Here is a 6,291-nt window from a genome sequence, read left to right as displayed (position 1 = left end):
GGGGCTTACAACCTAGTCCGGATTCACCAGGGTGATGAATAGAAGACTGCATTTAACACCTGTGATGGACACTATGAGTATCTAGTAATGCCCTTCGGCCTGTGTAATGCCCCCGCGGTCTTCCAGGAGTTTGTGAATGACATTTTCCGTGACCTCCTCTATGTTTGTGTTGTACCTTTATGTTTATGCTCTACCCTTCCTGGGCTATATCGTCTTGAATCGTGGTCTCGAGATGGACCCTGAGAAGGTAAAGTCTGTCCTGGAGTGGCCACGGCCTCAAGGCTTGAGGGCCATACAGCGCTTTTTGGGATTTGCTAATTTTTACAAGCAGTTTATTCCGAACTTCTCCTCACTGACTTCTCCCATCTCTAACCTTACTAAGAAGGGTATGAACGCCAAGGTTTGGACTCCTGAGTCTGCATTCAATAGCCTGAAGAGTGCCTTCACGTCAGCCTCTATCCAGCATCATCCGGATGTCTCTCTGCAGTTCTCGTTACAGGTGGACGCATCCTCTGTCGGTGCTGGTGCACTCCTGTTCCAGAGTGGTCCCGAGGGCAAGTCAAGGGTATGTGGATGCTTTTCCAAGCTCTTCTCTTCCGCAGAGCGCAACTACTCGATTGGGGATCGGGAGTTACTGGCAATCAAATTGGCTCTGGAGGAGTGGAGACATCTACTAGAGGGCGCAGCTCATCCGATCTTGATTTTTACGGACCACAAGAATCTGACCAACCTCCAGACGGCCCAACGGCTGAACCCTCGTCAGGCCAGGTGGTCACTGTTCTTTGCAAGGTTCCAGTTTGAGCTTCATTATCGCTCGGCCGACAAGAATGTGAGGGCCAATGCCTTGTCCAGGTCTTTCGAGACAGAAGACACCATTGAGAGTCCACAGAACATTATCGATCCATCTTGCATTGTCTTGGTCAATCATCTGCAAATTGGGGACATTCCTCCAGGGAGGACTTTTGTGCGCCTGGCTGATCGTGGAAGAATCCTCTGCTGGGGTAACTCCTCTAGACTGGCAGGTCACGCGGGGTTACGTAAGACCCGGGATTTGATTGCTCGTCATTTCTGGTGGCCCACTCTGCCCAAGGATATTGTGGACTTAGTTTCTTCCTGTGCTGTACGTGCAGCCAACAAGGCCTCCCACTCCAGACCTGCTGGTCTGCTCCAGCCATTGTCTGTGCCCAATGCTCCCTGGCAGCATATAGCGATGGACTTTATCACGGACCTACCTCTCTCTGCTGGATGCAGTGCTGTCTGGGTGGTGGTGGAATGATTTTCAAAGATGGCCCCTTCGTTCCTCTGACCGGTCTTCCTTCTGCTCCTCAGTTGGCCAAGTTATTTATGCAACACATCTTCCGCCTGCACGGCTTGCTGCAGCATATTGTGTCTGACCGGGGGGTTCAGTTCACCTCGATGTTCTGGAGAGCCCTCTGCGGACTTCTTGGCGTTAAGTTGGACTTTTCTTCTGCCTACCATCTTCAATCTAATGATCAGGTCGAGAGGATCAACCACATTTTGGAGAACTACCTACGCCACTTCATCTCCAAGCAGCATGATGACTGGGTGCAGCTGCTCTTACAATAATCACACCAGCGAGTCTACTAGGAATACACCGTTCTGCATTGTCTATGGCCAGCACCCACAAATTCCTCTCCTGGTGCCTGATACTTCCCAGGTACCTGCAGCTGACTTCACGTTTAGAGACTTTTTGAAGATCTGGCAGCAGACTCGATCCTCCATCCTAATGGCAGTGGACTGCATGAAACGGAAGGCTGACACAAGGAAGAGAGCTTCCTCGGTTTCTTCCTGGCACTAAGGTCTGACTGTCGTCCAGGAATATCCGACTGAGGGTGCCGTCATGTAAATTTGCCCCAGGTTCCTCGGACCATTCGAGGTTCTGCAGCAGATCAATCCTGTCGCCTACAAGCTTCAGCTGCCTCCTGCCCTCAGGATTCCCAACTCCTTCCATGTCTTCCTCCTGAAACCTGTAATCCTGAACCGCTATTCCAAGACTCCAAGCCTTGCGGTTGCCTCCAGCAGCCCCTCGGACATCTTCGAGGTCAAGGAGATCTTGGACACCAAGAGAGTGAGAGGAAAGAATTTTTATTTGGTGGATTGGAGGGGGTTTGGTCCTGAAGAGAGGTCCTGGGAGCAAGAGGAGAGCCTCAATGCCCCTACTCTTTCTCTGGTCCCAAGAAGAGGGGGTGTAAGGGGGGGGGATACTGTAATGTCTGTGGCTGCAGGCTGTCAGCTCCAACCTCCCACTGACAGCCGCAGCCACGAGTCGGCAAGCGCTGGCCCCAGCCTCCTCCTCAGGAGACGCCAGCGCCCGCGTCCACTACCTCTGCAGGATCCCGTAGGGTTTGCGCGCATGCTCGTGCCCGCTCTTAAAGGGGCAGCGCGCGTACATGACCTCATGGACAAACTTTGACCCATGAGTACCCTGGACTATAATAGGGGTCCAGCCTCCTAGTTCTATGCCTGAGCATTGTTGTGTTCCCTATAGTTTGTCTATGTGATGGCCTCCTAGTGTGTTTCCTGTTTCAGTCCCTGTTCCAGTCCCTGTCCCTGTACCTATACTTGTTTCCAGTTCCTGTTCCTAGCAATACATACCTTCCTGGTCTAGCACGGAGCTGTGCCAAAGTCGTGCCATGCTGCATCCACGTCTGACCTGCTTCACCTCGCCTGACGTCCGCCTGCTACCTAAGTCCCAGCCGAGCCTGCCCTGCTGCTTTCTGAACTGCCACAGTTACCTATAGAACTATAGAAATTCACCTGCTCCCTGTTGGCCAGCTACCTTACCGCCACAGATCCTTCGTGACAGGAGCTAATATTTTTTTTGTTCTAGGAAATTATCTAAGCCTTTTTTAAAGCCATCTACTGTAGCTACTGTGACCAGCTCCTGCCTCTTTTAATACACGACAAAACCTTGCTGGCCTTTGAAGCAGCTGATTGACATTGCATGCTGTTATTTAGTTTGTGATCTACAAGTACACCCAGATCCTTCTCAACAAGTGACTCCCCCAGTATAGCTCCCCCTAGGACATATGATGCATGCAGGTTGTTGGTACCCAGTTGTATAACTTTAGATTTATCTATATTAAACCTCATTTGCCAAGTGGACGCCCAAACACTTAGTGTGTTCAAATCAGCTTACTATTTACGAACATCTTCCATAGACTGAACAACACTACATAGCTTGGTGTCATCTGTAATTACGGACAAGAATTGGACGTGTTTCATATTTTGAGGATCATTTCTACGGCCCTGACGCACATCCGTAAATATACGGAAGCTTGTCCGTGGCCAATAGAAATGAATGGGGCCGCAATTTCATCCTTAATTACCTGATCGTGTGCATGAGGTCTAAGATTGTATATTTTAATAATAAAATAATAGAAGCTCTCTATCAAGTAGCCGTGTTTAAACGTTCACTAACTTTTACTTTAGGTCTTCAAAGAGGATAAGGTTTCCTCGAGACAGATTTCTAGGGGTTTTCGAGTATTTTCTCCAATACAAAATCTTTCTGCTGAACTTCCTGATCTGCCAAATTCCAGCTCACACGTCTGTCAATCCAAAAGGCTTTCGCTTTGTCATACATCACCTGTTTCGTAAACTTGCCACCCTTCTACATTTTAAAATGATTCAGTCACTATCAATTTAATAAAAAATGTTTTTAAAAAAAGTGGTATTTTTTTTATATTTATTAAGGGCAAAATTGTGGCCTATTTTGAACCTTATCTCTGTTACTCACCTCGCCCTGTTCCAGTTTCGCATTCCGGAAAGCGGCTTCGGCCACGCCTGGTTGCCATGCCTCCTTTACTGCTGCTCTAGCACCTGTCTTATGCCACGGCTGTTCTGCTCTGGATGCTCAGTGCATTCAGCAATTATTATTTTTTGTTGTTTTTGCATGAGGGTATGTTCACACGTAGTCAACAAAAACGTCTGAAAATCCAGAGCTGTTTTCAAGGGAAACAGACCCTGCTTTTCAGACGTTTTTTTACCAACTCGCATTTTTCGCGGCGTTTTCCCGCCGTTTTCGCTGCGTTTTTTACGTCCGTTTTTGGAGCTGTTTTCATTGGAGTCTATGAGAAAACAGCTCCAAAAACGTCCAAAGAAGTGTCCTGCACTTCTTTTGACGAGGCTGTATTTTTACGCGTCGTCTTTTGACAGCTGTCAAACGACGACGCGTAAATAACAGGTCGTCTGCACAGTACGTCGGCAAACCCATTCAAATGAATGGGCAGATGTTTGCCGACGTATTGGAGCCGTATTTTCAGACGTAAAACGAGGCATAATACGCCTCGTATACGTCTGAAATTTGGCCGTGTGAACATACCCAAAGGCCCCATGCACACGACCGTGTTCGGTCCGTGATATACGGTCCGCATGTCGGCTGCATGTCCCGGACCGAACACAGTGCAGGGAGTCGGGCTCCTAGCATCACACTTATCTATGACGATAGGGGTCACTGCCTGTCCGCGGAACTACTGTCCCGTACTGTAATCATGTTTTAGTGTGTGACAGTAGTTACGTGGATAGGCAGTGACACCTAGCGTCATAGATAAGTATGATGCTAGGAGCCCGGCTCCCTGTACTTTGTACGGTCCGGGACAAGCGGCCGACATGCGGACCGTATATCACGGACCGAACACGGTCGTGTGCATCAGGCCTAACTGTAATTCAAAAGCCATAACTTTGTCTATTTTTCTGTATAGAAAGTCTATGTATAAAGACTTGTTTTTTGTGACTAGCTTTATTTTTGGGGTACATTTATTGATTAGCTTTTAAATCTTTTGAAATCTTTTTTAAAATCTATTTTAAATCTTTAAATTATTTATCCAAATAAATAATTTGGTGGGAAAAGGTTTTGTTGTTTTTTGTTTTTTTCTTACTTTGCTCACTTCTTTTTCTTTTTTTTTTTTTAAAAAACAGAACTTTATTTCACAAGCTGCAATCTCTGTTTAGCATTCCAAAGAACTATTGCCTATTGTATTATACAAACAGGCAATCTATTAAGCCATGCTAAATAAGCATATACTAACTGCTGGCCTAGGGGCCTTTTGTTAGGCTTCTGGGCCCGCACCATCACATTGCCGTACATATACTGCACTGTGTGGATACCCATGGCCGGCCTTAGCTATGTGCGACACGTGCGGTCGCACAGGGCGCCGGCTGCCATGCTGCAAGGGGGGCGTCAGTGAGTACGAGCAGAAGAGAGGAGAAATGTTCCTCCCTCTGCACTGCTGGTGAAGTGAGCGCTGATTGGAGGAGCAGCAGGTGCTTCTGTCTGCTCCACCAATCGGCACAGCCTGTACTGCAGTGTCACACACACTCAGCACCTCACGCAGCTCCTTCCTGGTGTGCTTCTGCCCCAGTGAAGACTCCTCCACAGAGCTCCAGAGTCAGGTAAGAAGAGCAGCAGCTTTATCTATGTCTATTTATAGTGTGAGGGAGGGGGAGAGAGGGGGCTTTTAGTGATGTGTAACAGGCTGTTTTTTTTTTTTTTAAAAGATCGATTTTGTGGGGGAGGGGAGACTAGGTTATAGGTACTTTGAGTGTGTATTTTTTACAGATCGATTTTGTGGGGGAGGGGACATTGCCCTAAATGCTATAGGAGTGTGGGGGGATTCTTTATAAATGTATTTTGTGAGGAGGGGGACTTCTGTATAGTTTATTTTGTGGTGTAGGAGCTTATTATGAATCATGAGGGAGGGGAACTTAGCGTTATGTATGGGGAGAAAGGATTCTTTAGGGTACGGCCACACGGAGCGGCCCTATGTAGGAGCAGCTGTCCAATACCTTGTTAAGGGGTACTCCAGTTACATTCGCACGCGCACTGCCACTCCATTCATTCTCTATGGGAGCGCCGGAGATAGCCGAGTGCAGTGTTCTACTTTTTCCTGCACTCCCATAGAGAATGAATAGGAGGTAAGTTGTTGTAATTTGCAAAATCATGCGGCCATAAAGGGTGTATTAATTCATGGCCGCACGTTAACGCGGGTAAACCGTCCCTTTATCTGCAAAATCATGCGGCCATGAATTAATATACCCTTTATGGACGCACGATTTTGCAAATTACAACAACTTACCTCCTATCCATTCTCTATGGGAGCGCCGGAAAAAGCAGAACACTGCACTCGGCTATCTCCGGCGCTCCCATAGAGAATGAATGGAGCGGCAGTGCGCATGTAACCGGAATACGTGCGGCCACTAAGAGGCTGTTTGACAGCCGCACTGAACATGGTGACGGCGTGGTTGTTAGCTGCGTTGCAACCGTGTCAGGGC

The 6,291-nt window shown here is 47.9% G+C and overlaps 1 long non-coding RNA gene across 1 annotated transcript in view; it reads left to right on the top strand.

Annotated features, from left to right (window-relative positions):
- Nucleotides 1-5,327: 5,327 nt before the first annotated feature.
- The window catches only part of LOC142741314 (uncharacterized), a 29,253-nt gene continuing 28,289 nt past the window's right edge, over nucleotides 5,328-6,291 (top strand). Inside the window, exon 1 of the long non-coding RNA XR_012881091.1 lies at nucleotides 5,328-5,412. This is a non-coding gene — a long non-coding RNA (uncharacterized LOC142741314). The remainder of the gene's footprint in view (nucleotides 5,413-6,291) is intronic.

The sequence above is a fragment of the Rhinoderma darwinii genome, chromosome 2 (genome assembly GCF_050947455.1).
Source record: "Rhinoderma darwinii isolate aRhiDar2 chromosome 2, aRhiDar2.hap1, whole genome shotgun sequence".
Taxonomy (NCBI): Eukaryota; Metazoa; Chordata; class Amphibia; order Anura; family Rhinodermatidae; genus Rhinoderma; species Rhinoderma darwinii.
This window is presented reverse-complemented; position numbering and strand designations above follow the sequence as displayed.